Below are 18,714 nucleotides of genomic sequence, written 5' to 3'. Positions count from 1 at the left end.
ACCTTGTAGGCGTCAGTTATTCCCTATCTCTTAACTGACTAAATCAGAGATAATAAAATATAATTTATTTTTTAATTTATTTATTTATTATAGTGTTTAATGATCTGGTTCATATAAGTTGATTAGTCGATAAACACAAACACACAATAGTTTTCACTTACTCTATTATCTCTGAACTCTCTGATGATTACGGGGTCAGTGGGTTGTGCGTTTATCTATACTTGAGGCAATTGAGGTGTTTCTAGCAAGCGATCAAGGATTTTTCAGATACGCATATATTACTCTATTCAATCTTATTTGATACATGAATTGAGACATTCAATTAACATTGACTTGGTTTGGTCGTGCCCATAATCCAAAGTTGATGTCCAAGTTTGATTAATCAGTTTGTTTCTTCTTATAAGTCTGAAATGTACCCATAAACAAGAACGTAATATTTTTCTTATCATTTTTAATAACGGCTCAATGCCTAAAGTACTATAGTCTATAGTATAATGAACTTGAAAGTATTTAAGAATAGGGATGGAGTAGAAAGGAAAGCACATATTGTTGAGTGATAATGATAATTATCTTGGATGGGGCAAAATTTCTTTTCTAACTTAACAGTAAGAACTGAACTCACCACCCAATTTTAAAAACAAGAAAATGATGGTTAACTGCCTTGAAATTAGATTAACATGAAATGAGAACTTACAAATTATACATATAAAAATTTGAGTTGTAAAATTTTAAAATTTTAGTTGTGCACAAGTCTTCATTGTACATTAATTATCTCATAGAATCCTTAATTGTATCGTTCTCTCCTATTTTAAATTTTTAATGTCTTTTACAATATATCTCAACTGTTATTCATCACATACGTAATAATTAATAAGATTGAAGCTTAAAATGAAATTAGAAAATAATTACCCCTTTTCTTTTCTTTTCAAATATTTTATTGTTTACTTTGTGATTTAATTTATTTATGCGTTACTTTGTGTTCATGCGTGAGTTTTTTTAAAACATGTTAAGGTTTGTTTTAAAACATAATCACATCATTAAATAATTTAAAATATACACCACAAAGAAAAAAAAAACACACACACACACAAGGGCTATAGAGCTAGTCTAACTCTATGAAAATATGTCGTAAAATTAATAAATTAAAAATTAATGAATTGGCCTAATGAACCTAGCTCAAATTCCTGGCTCTACCAATCATATTAAAAGCATCATGTGGATACAATATGTAAAAATATTGTTATTATTGTAAAATATAGTTAATATGAAGAGTAGAGAAGGATAAGACAATACAAGAAATGGAGAGAAAACAATAGAGGATAATTCTTATTCATTAGTGTACATATGCTTTGGCCATGACCTCTATTTATAGGCCTCCAACCATTCAAGTCCTACCCTAATGTTACAAAGATATAATGAGGCATATAATGGTGTATTATGTAACATTTGAAGGTTATAAGCTATTAAGACTAGAAACTCCTTCCATGCCATTCATGAGGACATTAAGGATAAAGGAATCCTAAGGGCTATGAGTTTTGGACATCCATAACATAATATTTATAATACTCCCCCTTGGATGTCCATAACAAACATTTTGCCTCATTAAAACCTTACTTAGAAAAACCCAATGGGATAAAAACCTATTGAAGGAAAAAGAGTACATAATATTTTAAATAGTCACTAATGTTGCCTCATTAAGAACTTTTATAAGAAAACCCAGTGGGACAAAATCTTAAAAAGAATACAACATAATATTTATTCCCCATAGTCTCCCCCTAGTAACAATATCACTCCATTCCCCTTGATGACATCATCACTTTATGTCTCTAAGTCTACGCATTTCAATTCCATACACTAACTTCTCAAATGTCAAAATTGATAATGTCTTAGTAAACAAATCTGTAAGATTATTACATGAGCAAATTTGATGAACATCTATATCACCGTTCTTCCAAAGGTCATGAATGAAAAAAATTTGAAGAAATATGTTTTGTTCTATCTCCTTTGATATATCCTCCTTTTAATTAAGCTATGCACACCGTGTTATCCTCAAATAATATTGTTGGAATCTTTTTTTTCAACAATAGACCACACATATTTTGGATATGATGGATCATTAACCTTAGCTAAACACATTCTCTACTTGTTTCGTGAATTGCAATTATTTCAGCGTGATTTGATGAGGCAGCAGCTAAAGTTTGTTTTGTTGAATGCCAAGATATTGCTGTACCGCCACAAGTAAACAAATATCCAGTTTGTGATCTACCTTTATATGAATCTGATCAAAATCCTGCATCTGTATAACCAATAAGTTGTGATCCAAATTCATTAGAATAAAATAATTCCACATCAATTGTCCCTTAGAGATATCGAAATAGGTGTTTAACTCTATTCCAATGCCTTTTTGTTAGGGAAGAACTAAATCTTGCTAATAAATTTACAGCAAATGCAATATCAGGTCTTGTTGAATTAGCAAGATATATTAGTGCACCTATAGCACTAAGATATGATACTTCAGGACTAAAAGTTCTTCATCATTCTCTTGAGGGCGAAAAGGATCTTTTTTCTTATGAAGTGATCTTACAACCATCAAAATAGTTAATGGATGCACTTTGTCTATGTAAAATCACTTCAATATTTTTTTAATGTAAGTTGATTAATGAAGAAAATTTTTATTTGCTAAGTGCTCGATTTGTAAATTGAGGCAAAATTTTGTTCTTCCTAAATCTTTCATTTCAAATTCTTTCTTTAAATAATCAACTACTTTCTAGAGCTCTTCAGGAGTTCCAATTATATTTAAATCATCTACAAAGATAGTAATTATAACAAACTCTGACCCATTTCTCTTTATAAAAACACATTAAGAGATTGGATCATTTTTATAACCTTCATTCAACAAATATTCACTGAGACAATTATACCACATCCTTCCAGATTGTTTCAATCCATACAAAGATTTATGCAAATGAATTGCATATTTTTCTCAAGAATCTTTACATGCTTTTGGCAATTTGAATCCTTTAGGGATTTTCATGTAAATTTCTACATCTAAAGAGCCATATAGATAGGTTGTAACAACATCTATTAGGCGCATATCAAATTTTCTATGTATAGCCAGACTAATTAGATATCTTAATGTGATTGCATCCACCACAGGAGAATATGTCTCTTTATAATCAATTCCAAGTTTTTGCGAAAATTCTTGTGCTACTAGTCATGCTTTATATCTAACGACTTCATTTTTTTCATTTCATTTTCACACAAATACCCCTCTATATCCAACTGGCTTTACGCCATTAGGTATTCGAACTATAGATCTAAAAACTTCACGTTTTGAAAGTGAATTTAATTCTGCTTGAATTGCATCTTTCCATTTTACCCAATCATTTCTATGTCTACATTGTTCAATCAATTTTGGTTTTAGATCCTCATTTTGATTCATTGTTTCCACAACAACATTATATGAAAATATGTTGTCAATAATTATATTTTTCTGGTTCCATCTTTTCCTATGGTAACATAACTTATCGAGATCTCTTCATTATCTTCAGATACCTGGACCTCTTCTGGGTATTTTGATTAGTTATGTGTTTGCACTCTTCTAGAGTACCAACCTCCTCTACAATACCATCTTTATTTTGTGTTCCTTTTTTCTTTCTAGGAATTTTATCTTTAGAACTAATTATCTATCACGTTTTACACATGACTTAGATTCATTTACACTTTATAATTGTCCCACTAGGACATCAATTCTAATAGGAACATTTTCAGCTGGAATATGAGATTTGGTAATTCTTATAAGGTCAGTAAATGCATTTGGCAATTGATTTGCAATATTTTGCAGATGAATTATTCTTTTAACTCCAAGTTTACATTGATTTGTACAATGATCTAGATGAGATAATGATAATTCATTCTATGTAATTTCTTTCCCCAGCTGCTTATTTTCTCTCTCTAATGTTGGGAAAATTGTTTTATCAAAATGGCAATCATCAAAATGTGCTGTGAATAAATCTCTAATTAATGGTTCTAGATACTTGATTATAGAAGGAGATTCAAAACCAATATATATTCCCAACCTCCTTTGAGGTCCCATCTTTGTCCGTTGTGGTGGAGCAATAGGAACAAATATTGCAGATCCAAATATTCTAAGATAGAAAATATTTGGCTCCTGACTAAAAGGCAATTGTAACAGGGAAAATTTATGATAACTTGTTGGCCTGATGCGCACAAGTGCTGCTGCATGTAAAATCGCATGTCCCCATGCGGAAATAGGAAGTTTTGTTCTTAAGAGCATTGGTCTAGCTATTAATTGGAGGTGTTTAATGAATGATTTTGCTAAACCATTTTGAGTGTGGACATGAGCAACAGATTTTTCAACTATTATTCCAGTTGATATGCAATATTCATCAAAAATTTGTGATGAAAATTTACTCGCATTATCAAGATGAATTGTCTTAATTACATAATCTGAAAACTGTGCTCTTAATCAAATTATTTAAGCAAGTAATCTAGCAAATGTTAAATTACGTGTTGATAACAAACACACATGTGACCATCTTGTAGATACATCTAATAAAACCATAAAATATATGAATGGTCCACATGGTGGATGGATAGATCCACATATATCCCCTTGGATATGTTCAAGAAAAGTAGGAGATTCAATTCTCCCTCTCACAATTGAAGGGCTTTTAATTAATTTTCCTTGAGAACAAGCAGCACATGAAAAATCCTTAAATTGAAGAATCTTCTGGTTCTTCAATAGATGTCCATATGAATTTTCAATAATTCTTCGCATCATAGTTGAACTGGGATGGCCTAACCGGTCATGCCAAATGATAAATGTATCTTGATTGGTAAACTTCTTATTGACTGTTGCATTTATTTCAGTTGTTCTAATAGTTGTGTAGTACAAACCAGAAGATAATGTGGATAATTTCTATAGGACACATTTCTTTCTAGATCTAAAATCTGTAATATGTAGATATTCAATATCTTTCTCACTTGTAGTCTCAATATGATACCCATTTCGGTGAATATCTTTAAAGCTTAATAAATTTCTTTGGGACTTAGATGAATATAATGCGCCATCTATAATAATTTTTGTTCCTTTGGGTAATATTATAATTATTCTTCTGGAGCCATCGATTAATTTAGTATTACCCGCTATGGTATTAACGCTTCCATCTCTTATTGTTAAACAAGTAAAATATTTTTTATCTTTAAGTATGGTGTGCATTGCAGCACCATCCACGAGACATATATCTTCATTCTTGTGTCCAATGAAAGAAAAGGGAATATCCATATTCTTCAACAAAAGAAAGAGAATGTATTAAAATAAATACTTAATAAAATGAAATTTATTCATAGCAATAATGCTTTTATTACAAGAAAACAAGAAAGCTAAATGAAACATAACCTAAATTACAAGAAAACAAGAAACATAAATGAAACATAATCCAAATTATTCTAATTATTTTACAACCAAACTTGTCTAATCTTGATTTTCAAAGAAATCGCCACCTCCAAGTATGCCAGAGCATCAAGGCCATTAATATCATCCAACTTATTGATATCATCATTTTTGTGTGCAAAATGTGCCTTAACATCATCGTTTTGAAAAGTAAAATTTGATTCCACATTATTTGAATTTCTTTTGATGGAGGCTTGATAAAGCTTTGCTAGATGTTCAAGCGTACGACAGGTACGTGACCAATGCCCCTTCATACCACACTGATAACACTGATTTTCAACAACTATTGAAGGGTCACTCTTATCTCTTTTTTGCCCTTCATTATTTTTCTTCTTTTGGTGGGCATAAGGATTATAACTAGTAACACCACCACTATTATAATGGTAATTAGCACGTCCCCTGCCATGACCATGTCCATGGCTATAGCCACGGCCATGACCTCAACCATGGTAATTACTACGTATAATCACATTCGCTTCAAGGAATGGAGCTAATCCAGTAAGATGGATTTCATGATTTTTCATCAGCAACTCACTATTTTGTTCAGCCACAAGAAGATAAGAAATTAATTTAGAATACTTTTTAAAACCCTTTTCACGGTATTGCTGTTACAGGAGCACATTTGAAGCGTGAAAAGTTGAAAATGTCTTCTCTAATAAGTCCTTATCATTGATTTTCTCACCGCATAATTTCAATTGAGAACTTAGTTGAAAAACTGCTAAATTATATTCACTTATAGTTTTAAAATCTTGCAACCTCAAATGCATCCATTCATATCAAGCTTTAGATAAAATTATCATTTTCTAGTGGTCATATCTTTCTTTTAGGTTAATCCACAATTCTAGTGAATCTTTTACTATAAGGTACTTAGCTTTTAGCCCTTCATGAAGATGATGACGAAGGAATATCATTGCCTTGGCTTTATCTTGACTACTTTCTTGATTTCCAGGTAAAATTGTATATCCTAGACCTTTGGCATCTAGGTGAATTTCAGCATTTAGCACCCATGATAGATGATTCTTTCTTGTAATATCAAGAGCAATAAATTCAAGTTTGACAAGATTTGCCATGATTCAAACTAAAATAATAATAACAATTAGAATTATACAAAATTAATAATAAAGCATAATTAATAAATATTATAGTAAAAAAAATATTTCACACACACATGCTAAAATATAATTTATAATAAAACACAATATAAAGAAACACAAATATAAATAACCAAACTTACAAAACAAATAAAGCATAATAAATATAAAGAAATATAGTAAAGCAAATAAATTGAAGGATAAAACAAATAATTTATATAATAAAACAAATTATATTAACAACATAAATTGATCAATACATGCACATAAACAAACACAAAATGTATAATATGTATATATAGTATTAATTTAATGGAAGATCAAAATAATAATAAAAATAATAAATAAATAATAAATAAATGAATAATAATAACAACAACAATAATAATAATAATAGCCATGATGATGACATCAAATACATAAATATAAAGAAAGAAAAATAAGTATATCAATCTCCATAAAAAATATATAATAACAAATAATAAAAATAAAGCAATGGATATCAAATGAGACTTGATTAAATTAAATCACTAATCACATGATTATTTTCAAATGAATAAAATGGAGAAATTTAAAATTACTTCATAACTAAGAAAATGAAATGATAGAAAAATAAAACAATAAAATATAAGAACAACATAACCATGAATGTTAATAAAACAATAATATAAAATATAGTTATATATATATATAATATAAGAACATATTAATCTAACTAAAAGCTCATACATTATTTTCAAAGCCAATTCATGCTAATAACGTATTATAAAATGTAGTTAATATGAAGAGTAGAGAAGGATAAGACAACACAAGAAATGAAGAGAAAACAATGAAGGAGAATTCTTATTTATTAGTGTACATATGTTTTGCATATGACATCTATTTATAGGCCTCCAACCATTCAAGTCTTACCCTAATGTCACAAAAATATAATGAGACATATAATAGTGTATTATGTAACATTAGAAGGTTATAAGCTATTAAAATTAAAAACTCCTTCCATACCATTCATGAAGACATTAAGGATAAAAGAATTCTAAGGGCTATGAGTTATAGACATCCATAATATAATATTTATAATAGTTATTTCTTTTCATTTCTATTTTTAACTTATCGCGCACTAATACTACACTTAGTAGGTGAGAAAAGTATGAGAAAAGAAATAAGGAAAAAAAAACTCTATTTTTCCCCACTTATGAGAAAAGAAAATGAAAAAGGGAAAATAATATTTGTTCATAAATATTTTCCTTTCTCGGCCTTATTTGTCTGCATTTTCGTCTGACTTTCCCTCCATTATAATCAAATTATTGAATGCGACAATCCCCAATCCAGCGTGGAAATCAATTTCGTCTTGGTCCTAAGGTATATCTCCACTTTTTTTTTTTCATTTTTTATTGTCTTTCCTGATTCTAAAACGTTGATTTTTCTGATGAATTTCATATTCTCACTACTGTAAGCACTGATTTATAGTTTAGTTATACCTACAAGTCGTTATATCATTGTATATATAATAATTTTAAAAATGAAATTTAAAATTGGATAAAATAATTTTCAATTGTACTTTTATTTCATTAGTAATATATAATGGGAATTATATAAATGTTATGATAAATGTATTAAGTTTTATTTTATATATATTATTAGCGTCTAGATGAAATTAATCACTTTTTCTTTCTCCCATTTCTCTTGCTCAATTTAATGGAGAGAAAATTATACCTCTTTACTTTTATCTTGTTCTCATTAACAAGACTTACACGAGATAAAATCAATTGACTCATTTACCCTCTTTAATTTTAGTTTAGTTAACACGGGCTTTTTAATATTAAAAAATAATATATCATACACAAATTTTCGAACGTGAAGAACAAGAGAACAAACCCGCATGGCCGCACCCTGACACAAGTACAGTATATACGCGCGCCCCGTGTCCTAATTTTACCGTGGTCGGTATTGCATGAAATTCATCCTTCTATATTTAGAGGGCAAATGAACCAAATTTCTTCTAAACTTTAGGTTAGATAATGTCATAGATCTTGAATTTATTTATTATATAAATTATTTCTTAACCTTTAAAAATGATGCAATTTAAACCCTTATTGTTGATAAAAGTTAAAATTGAGTATCAATTAACTTAAAAAAATAAAAATGATCTCAAAAATTATAGAAAAGACCAAAAAATTATAGTCAATGACCCAAGAAATTACAAAAAGGAACCAAAAAATCTTTTGATCATTTTCTATAATTTTTTTGGGTCATTTTTTTATCAATTTATGGTCAAAATTAACTTTTACTAACAACAAAAGCTAGATTACATCATTTTCAAAAGTTAAGAGAATAATTTATATAATAAATGAGTTCAAAGTATATGGTACTACTCGACTTAAAATTTAGGAGGTAATTTGCTTATTTTTCCAAATTTATAAATCAAGTATGTATATATAATATCATATAGTTTCATACTTTTTCTTCCAAAAAAAAACAAGAAGAAGAAGCTTGTAACAAAATTAACAAAATCTACTGTGTTAAATTTGAGAGCCAACTATTGAAAATATCCTGGTTCAATTATAATAACAATTATTGATAATATCTAAATCAATTAAAAATATGACTTGGAAAAGATAAAGACAAGCTTCTTTTGACTCACTTATTCTAAGCTAGTGTCAATGAATTAAATTTGGGAAATGAAAGAAAAATTTCCTTTAAATATGCAAATGACAATAGGATCCCTTAAAATGTCATAATTTTTCTCAAGTCTTTAAAAACTTTTTTGATATTAATATTTTTGGTGAAATTAGTAAAACACTCCTAATTTAAAATAATAAAACAATTGCACAAAGAAAGTTATAATTGCTTGATTTCATTTTGGTCATTTCACAGGATCTCATTATTATTTGTATATCTCCGGGGTATCTATTTGTCATTTTCCCATTAAATTTTGACGGGTGAATACCCTTTGTATTTTCAAATATGGATTAATTTATTCAATTATTTTATTTAGCCTATATGAGTGCATTATCCAGATAGCTTATTGTATTTTGAATACAATGTGCTACTGTTGAGTTAATAGAAATACCCCAAGAAAAACTTTGTTTTTGAATGTATGCAATGCAAATAAACGCAGACTCTTAAGTCAAATAAAATAGTCCACAAATTATATATTACGTATCATTTTTGCCTATAATTGAATTCAATGAACCACCCATCACTTAGTGTATCAATTTTTTCCAACATAAATTTTTTTTTTCCCGCAAAGAACAGACCTTAAACTGAGGTCTCTATGGTTCAGAAATACAGTTCAGTTGTTAATCACAGTAATGAAATCATGTGTACAGTATTTTTTTTCCAGAAAAGGCCAAAAAGTAAAATAATAAATCATTTTAATTCAGAAATATTGTTCAACCTAATGATTTTTTTTTAGAATTTTAATTTGTACATAATAATAAATTTTAAATAAAAAAATTTGTTGCTTATAGTTTTAACATGTAAAAAGTAACAAATTCTAAAATAGAATAAGTTGTTTATGTTTTCTTTATGATGTGGTAATAAATTTAAAAGTAGGACATGATTAAATTTCAATTTGTTTTTAGAATAAAAAACTTTTGAATAACAAATTATTCTTTATTATTTTAATATGCTGAGTAACGAATTATAAAATGATTAAACAAGTTCAAATTAGTTAATGCTTTTAAATTTCTAGAAGTACTCTCAATGGAATTTATTAAATAGAAAGTAATGATTTATAAGGAAGTTGTTTAATTAGTTAGAAAACACTAAATCAAGAAGCATTAACAAACTGCATAAAGTCTCATGTTAAAAATTATAGAATAGTGTTTGGTAATAATTAAAAAATGACGGAATGATTTATAAATATTTTTTCATGGAGTATTTTTAATCTTTGACATCTTTTATTATTATAGTTCCTTTACACAAATTTTCTTATTTTTTAATTAAAGAAATAAATCTTTTTCCAGAAATATATTTTGATTATGTTTGGAAAAAATAATATCTAAAAAGTATAATTATAAAAATTGAAGAAAAATATAGAAAAAGTGGGCTAGCCCACGAGTTGTGATCCATGACAAGCTCAGGTTACGCGGTGTGAGTTGGGAAGAAGCTACCTCTAAATAGGCTCCTATTTTGCCAATCCAATCTACAACATTTTGACAGATTGAACTCATGAACTCAATCCATATTACCACCTTTACTATAACATATAGTTATAGTTATAGTTAGGTCAATCAAGCTGTCTTTTTTGAATTCTACTGTAGTCTAATGACGATGATAAGGAAATTCTTGACTAAGTCTCTAGTCAAAGTTTTCCACTAGGAAGTCCAAAGGGGAAAAAGAAAGGAAATTCTCTTATCTCTTGATGCTACAAATTAACACCAGCCTCATCCAAATCAAACAAACATATCACACATTCCTTGTAATTTCAGAATTCTCTCGTAGGAGATTACTCCAAAAAGTTGAATTAATCACCTATCACATGGCAAGTTTTGGAACGACCCAGAGAATTACCAACTCATCAAAACCACCTTCATCCACCAACGAGCCCAATGAACCAAAAGCACCCGATGAAAAGCAGTTCAGTGACTTCAACTTTTATTGTCCTCTCAACATTCCATTAACCCTAGAAGCTGCAGCTCTTCGGATCATCAGAAACTTGGGCAATTTAGGGTTATATTACACACTTTTTTGTGTGGATCATACTCTTCATAACCCTAATGTAACAACCATAAAATCTTGAGTTAAAATGATAATAATGAATGAATGAATGAAATAGTAATGATAAATTATATATGTAGTAATTTGTTTTGAGTGTATTTTATTAATGTTTGGAATAACTATAATAAGGAGGAGTGTTGGTGTAGTGAAAGTGGACAAATAATGTAATAACTAAAGAGTTTAAATTAGGATTAAAATTTATGATGGAGTATTTGATTATATTTTAATAATTCTTGGAACACTATATCAAGAGGAAATGTTGGTCTTGTGAAAATTGTGAATATAAATAAAAATAAAAATAATCCATTAGCTCCTTGATTTTATTTTTTTAAAAAAATGCATACATATGAGAAGTGTTTTGTCTTATGTTAGTTTTAGGAAATTACTATTTTTGCTAATAAAAAAATTAAAACAAAATATATATATATATATATATCTAAACATACACGTGCAGAAGAGAGAGGGCAGATTTTTCTTTTCTTCCTCTTCTCATTTTCTAGCTCTGGTAGTGACACAAGGGTTTCGAGAGACTTCATCCACTGCCTTTCTTCCTCCTCATTTCTGCTCAAGTGCTATCGGCCGCTGGGGAGTCACCGTCCGTTCACTGTGATGGTGGTTCAGGGAGCTGACAATCTTCCTTCTTCATTTTTCAAGACCATCGATTTCCTTCTCCTGTGCAGCATGTCCATTAGCTATTTTCTCTTCCATCCGACGTCGACGTTTGTGTGTGTGCGCGTGCTGTTGTAGACTTCATCTTCCTCCTCCGTCCAAGCAGCTATGAGTGTTCGCTGGAATATCCTTCCCCTGTATTGCGTTGTTGTGGTTCACTGCTGAAGGAGTTTCACCGGACACCCAGCTCCTTCCTCCCCTATTCACGCATCAATTTTCCTTTCCTCTACGTCTCTCACCTCTTTTCTTCTCAGTTTTCGCTGTTACCTCTGTCACTCATCTAATCACCAGCCACCATGGGATTCTCGTTGCCGAGCCATGCATGTCATCTCTGTGCTCGCTGTTTTGTCTTCCCTGTTTGCTGCACCATTTCTCTTCGTCCTTGTCTGTGCTGATGGTGGCCGTGGGATGCTAAGCTGTCGGGGAGGTAGTGCACGAAGAAGCTTTTAGTGCTACTGTTGGAATTTTTCATCAGCCTCTTCTCTTCGTTTCTCTGTTGCTGCAATAACCAAAATTATTCCCTCCCCTGTTTAACGCACGTTTGGATTCTCCTTTCTTTCTTTGTCTTTATTTCGCATTATGAGGTATCAAATCATTTTTCTCTTCTTGTTCCATGTATGTGTATGTGTTATGATTGAGATGGTGATTCTTCTTCTTTCTGCCGCTATAACTATGGATTAAGGATGACAATTAATTTAAGTTGAAATTTGTAGTGTTAAAAGAAAGATAATAAGTGATGGATATGAGTTTTTAGGAAAAGACTTGTTGAGGTCTATATGTGGCTTGGATAGAGAATTAAGGAAAACAAGAAGCTTGTCATATTAATTTTTCTCTTGCACATAAAATAAAGTGTTTAACAAAATGTTTGAGTGAAAATTTTTATATAAATGAGTGCTTAAACTTTACCAAATTAATCCTAGTTAAATTTTAATGTTTAGGTCACTTGTTTTTTTTTTAATATGTTAATATGTGTTTTGTGAATATGTTTATGTGGCTGGGATTATAGATTTTCCTTTATTGTTTGTTCTAATCCTGCATATGCCTGAGTTATGAGAGGATTTGAATAAAAATGAAGATGGTTTGGCTTAATGGTGTATAGGTTGGAGTTTGAACATGTTAGGTGAAATTTTGAAATTGTTAGATTAGTTTGAGTCTTGAAGCACATCGGAACAAGGAAGAAATTTGTTATACTTGATGACGTTCATGATATTGAATTAAAGGTGTCATAAGATCAGTTGTGGTTATGTAAGGTAAGAAATTGTACTGTTTTAAATAATGTGTACTTTATGAAGAATTATTGAAGAGCCTTAAGGATAAATCATTTATTAGTTACTAAAAGAAGGAGGCATGGTTGAGATGAATATGTCATTATAGGTGGGAGAAAGGAATAGGAAGAATATAATTCTAAAGATGGATAGCGGATTAAGGACAAATAAAGATTGAGGACTTTAAATATGTTTTAGATTACATGTTGGATTCACGAATGTCAGTTAGAAATATATGAATTTGAGTTTTTATTAAAAAGTTGTTTATTCTTCTGGTCTAGGTAATAGCATAGCTAAAGGGAAATGGAGAGGTATTTAAAAAGCACATATTATTAATCTGGGAGTCATCAGTTAAGTGGATAATGTCCCAACTAATTTATTAATTAATTTTCTTATTAAAATTTATTTTGTTACATCGATTATTTTAATAGTAATTATGTTGGATAATGGATACTTTGTTACTTAGATTTCTTCATTTTTAAGTTTTAAGATGGTGGTGAAAAATGATTCATCATAGTGTATGAATGTTTTACTCTTATGAGATATCATTTCAGGATTAATAAAATTCCTTTTCATTAGCATTGGCAATTTTTGATTATTCAATAAATGCAAGCATGAGCATTGGATATGAAATTTGATTCTGAAAAGTTTTAATACTTAAAAGTATTCATGCAAGTTTGATTTTGAAAATGAGAACTGTATCTTGAAAGTGATGATTTTTTTGCATGTTTGAAAATAGTTTTAAAAAGGGACTTTTATACAGAACACTGATTGCTAACGGAAGTTCCATTAGCTCTTGGCGCGCCATGGTACACCTAGCTAACAGGGTGTTTATAGGAGGTGCTAGCCTCGTGCGATGGCCAACTCAAGTGGAACGGAGGGATGGTTATTCGTGAGTATCGTACTCATGTTTGTTTTGTGGCTTCAAGCTGCATTTGGTTAGCATTATCCTCGTAGACTGTGTGTCCACGTTTGTTTCGTGGCTTCAGCTATATTTGATTACTTACCCTTATAGACTGAGTGTCTACGTTTGTCTTCATGGCATAAGCCGCATTTAGTTATTTACCCTCGTGGATTATGTGTCTACGTTTGTTAATTGTTCTGATAAGTCCCCATAATTATAAATTAGATTATTTGGTAATTTTACATCTCATTATTTTTTTATTATCATCATTTATAAATTTACTTATAATTATTTATTTTGTTTATTTTCTTTCTTGAAATCAAGTGACAATAATATTTAATCTGATAATTTAATGGTTCAAAATTTTATCTTAAGTTATATAGAGCTATTTTATTTTGAAATTTACTAAATTTTTATGAAAATCATGGTTTGTTTAAACTTACATAATTATTTCAAACTTTCTTTTTATCTATGTCTAATTACTTATTGTTGGGACGTTATTTACTGAAAATATTTTTAGTCTCAGATAATACAATGAGAACCTACCTTATGCTAATCTATGAGGTACTCCTTGTTGAATTAAGAAGAAGACCTTTCAAGTATATCTTTCTTGTGCTGTAAATGGTTAACTAGTTGTTATATTTTGAAATTGTAATTAGGTATGCTCCACGTCAGCTATATATAAGATTCTGAATTGTAGTATATTTGTCTATCTATTACGAAGGAGCAAAGCTCCGCATTTCTGATTTGGACTATATATTATTGTTGTAGAGACTTCAAAAAGTCCTATTTAGAGTGGAGATTCTAGCAAAATTTTTATAAAAATTTACTAATCTTTTGTTTACATAAAAAAATGTCACAATGATCTTCCATCATATTTCAAATAACCTAAAATACTAGATTAAAGTTTCCTTGATCAAGGCTTAAAGGATGTATATTTGTGTATATATCCCTTGCCGGTCACGTCTAACTTTTGGGGCGTGACACCTAATCCCTACGCGCAAAGTTTCCTTGATTCTTCTGGTTATCATGACCTACGTGACAACGTTGTACTTGCTGCTGTTAAGGGCATACCCTAATTCTTACCTCGTACACAGAGTTTTAGACAAAAGGTTTGTTTTGGCTTTACTTGCAATTGCGACTGTGGTTCAACTTATCGTAACAGGAACAGGGATTCATCTGAATGTGACTTTAGCATGTTCTATGCCTATTGTTTTGCTTCATGCGGTTTTGTGGATTAGTCATCAAGAGGTTAATTCTGAGAACTACTTTGAGGCTTCTGGTGCTGCAGAACTTGCTTCTCTTTCTGACTGAAGTAAAAATGGAGGAGAGAGCCCAGATATGGTGTGATTTTTGCTTGTTGATAATCTCAGAGTCTCTTTTCGAGATACTATTATACATGGATACTTTTCTAATGTTTATGTTGGTTTTGAATTTTGAGTAATAAATTGAATACTCAGATTTTCTTCCGAGCAGCTTGTACTTGTATTGAACTGATGGAGTTTGTTTTTTCGTTGTTTTTGTAAAAAATATTGGACAATTGATTTCACTGCTGTAATTAACAAGTGAATTATATTGGGAAAATTGATGCACTAAAAGATGATGTTGATGGGGAAATTGAATAGAAAAAATGATATGTAATATAATTTATGGAATTATATTCTATTTGACTTGAGAATATTCGCCATTGATTTGTATATATACTCAAAACAAAGTTATGGGTTGACAGAATACGCACTTTCCTATGTCATCTGCATTGTGTGAATCTTGCAAGGGATGGGAGACGACTGTACATAGTTCCAAGGGGATTGTGTAGAGAATTATTTACAAATAAGCCCAACAAAATTTATTTAGGATTTACATATTTAGCCTATGAGTTGTTTAATGTTAGACTTAAGTAATAAAACTCTTAACAATTAATTTGGCTTTTACTTAACATTGAAATTTAATTCTCAATTTATAAGTAAAGAAATCATAATTCAAAAGTCATAATTCTTGTTTAATGCCAGATATAACAATAAATGAGTCTTCATGTTATATCAATCGCTATACAAGAAAATTTGACTAATAAATTTTGATTTTTTACTTGTATATTATGATGTTGCAATTGCATACGAAAGCCAAATAAACATGAACAGTTTTATCTTTACACCACAACTTCAAATTACACTCAAGTTTCATAAGACTTAGTTGTAATTTTTGAATTTCACAAAATTTATTTGCAAATAAGTTTGTTGTAAGGGATCTATATGTAATTTTCCCTAAAACAATGTTCTAGATTATAAAAATTTTATTAGTATTATAAATACATAAAAACTAGTTTATGTAAAAGATTAAAAAAATTGGGAGAAATTTTTGGTTGATATTTAGTCATGATTAGCCATTTGAGATATATGCATGTGTCACTTGTATTCTTGTGGGCTTTGTATATTAGCTTTGCTTCGTTATCATGGGTACGTACAGTGGCGGAACCAGAGCAATAACTGTTTTTTTTTTTTTTTTTGGGGGGGGGGGATTTTATGTTATTTGAATTTTATTTTTAACTAAAAATAATTTTATAATAGAGTTGATAAAATTTTCAATAATTAAAAATATCATCTTTATGGTTGTCAATGTTAATACATGGAAAATTTTCAATAATAAATTTTGCCAAAAATTCTAGAATTTTTTTTTTTTGCAAAGAATATATAAAAAAGGAAAAACTTGATTATAAAACAAAAGAAAAACTTAGATGCTTAATATATTTATTTCTAATTAAATAAATACATTTGCTTAGATTCACTTGTTCGCCTCCATAACAAATTCTTGTTATTAATAATATTAATATATTTAAATTCACATGTTTTGATTTAATTAGATAAAATTATATTGAGTGCATAAAGCTGAGTGCCTAAGGCATGTCCTGTAAAAGATTCACACTTTTATGATTTAGAAAAATGGTTGACAATAAAAATTAAAAGAACTTAATAATGTAGTCATATTTTTATCTATTATTACCTACAGAGAAAAAGAGAGATAAATAAGAATAATTAATGTTGAAGTCGAGATTCATTTTATTAAGTGAAAAGGCAACATCAGCAAGTGTAGAAAGTGAGGAATGCGCACTAAAGATAATTTAGCTAAAAGTCAAAACTGAAAATTCAGGGGCCAAAGCAATAATTTTCCCCTTTAGAAACCCATTACTTTTTTTCCCCTCAGCAAAACCGTATCCCATTACACATAGTAAAATAAAAATAAAAAAAAAATCCTTGTGGGGCCACGGCCCCCTCCAACCCGAGATCACGAGTATTTTTATTTATAGTTTGGGAAAAGAGGTGACCATGTTATTTACTTTGTATGCTTGTTTGTATGGTTAGAGTATTATTTACATATGAAATATTAATTATCTATTTATTGAGAAAATATTGTGCATGTGTGTGTAGAGCTAAGTATAATAACCTGTATTAGTATTATATAATTTAGAAACTCTTGTTAAGTGGAATAATTGTTGTTACTCTGATTTTCTTCAGAACCATGTATATATATGTTTTATGAACGATATAGTCATAATTTTGGAAAATGATGCCATGTTTGCCTTGCATTTGTTTGGAGGTTGCTTTGATGGAAGGTTATTTGTTTCCATGATTTTGATCATGTGATCTTTTGCACTTTAGTTGGCCATTCTTTTAATTCTTGGTATCTCATCTAGAGAGAGCCCTTGGGACAGGACACTTTTATAAGGAGTTTTAAAGAGAGGAAACCCATAATGATTCAGTGGTGAGTCCTTTAGTCGGGCTACAACTTGCCATTAAATGACTCACAAATTGTTATTGAAATTATTTATTTTTGTATTTTTTACGTTAATATTTAATGTTTATGATTGATGACAGTACTGTTACACAACGCCTGAGGCCATGGGATTTGCATGACTAATTTATTTAGAGTAATTATTTTGTTATCCAATTTCTATGTTGAGACTTTTATCATCAAATAAGTATTTAAATAATTGGTTTGAGTTTTGACACATGTTAGAGGGCATTGGTATGCCCAGATTTTGAGAAAGTGAGTAATTATTTTCAAGTTCTTTTCTATCTGCCATAACAGACTGTTTCCTATTATGCTAGAGCATTGTTTATTCATTTTGAATTTTATGTTTAAAATTTATAATTTTGATAGTCTTTTTTTATAGTTTAATCTTTTTCTATCAAGGTTGATTTTAAAGTATCTATTTCATTAGGTGAACCTTTTCATAAACACGGTAGCTTTCTAAAGTATAGTTTAACTCTCTTTTTTTTAAATCACAGTTACCTTTAAAATAAATTTGAGAAAATTAGTTTTAAATTTTTATATAATGGTAATTGATTTTGTGGGTTTAATTCTTTTATTACCATGATATTGTTTAAATTTTTGGGTTGTAAGGGTTATGCGTTACATTTTTCTTGATACCTTATGTGTAAGGGTAATTAAGTTACTAGTTATCCTAATAAGATTGTTGAAATTTTATTTAATTAACTACTTAATTATAAATTCATTACAATTTAGAATGTCTAGATTTAATCTAGATCGCTCAAAGGCAAATATATAATGATATGATCTGGACTGTCT

The 18,714-nt window shown here is 29.4% G+C and overlaps 1 pseudogene; it reads left to right on the top strand.

Annotated features, from left to right (window-relative positions):
• Positions 1–11,053: 11,053 nt before the first annotated feature.
• Positions 11,054–15,444, top strand: LOC129289934 (uncharacterized; annotated as a pseudogene).
• The last annotated feature ends 3,270 nt before the right edge of the window (positions 15,445–18,714 follow it).

The sequence above is a fragment of the Prosopis cineraria genome, unplaced genomic scaffold, assembly GCF_029017545.1.
Source record: "Prosopis cineraria cultivar Desert tree isolate PC_DT_omini unplaced genomic scaffold, ASM2901754v1 PC13, whole genome shotgun sequence".
NCBI classification, from domain to species: Eukaryota; Viridiplantae; Streptophyta; class Magnoliopsida; order Fabales; family Fabaceae; genus Prosopis; species Prosopis cineraria.
The sequence above is the reverse complement of the archived record's forward strand: the minus strand, read 5'-3'. Positions and strand labels throughout refer to the sequence as shown.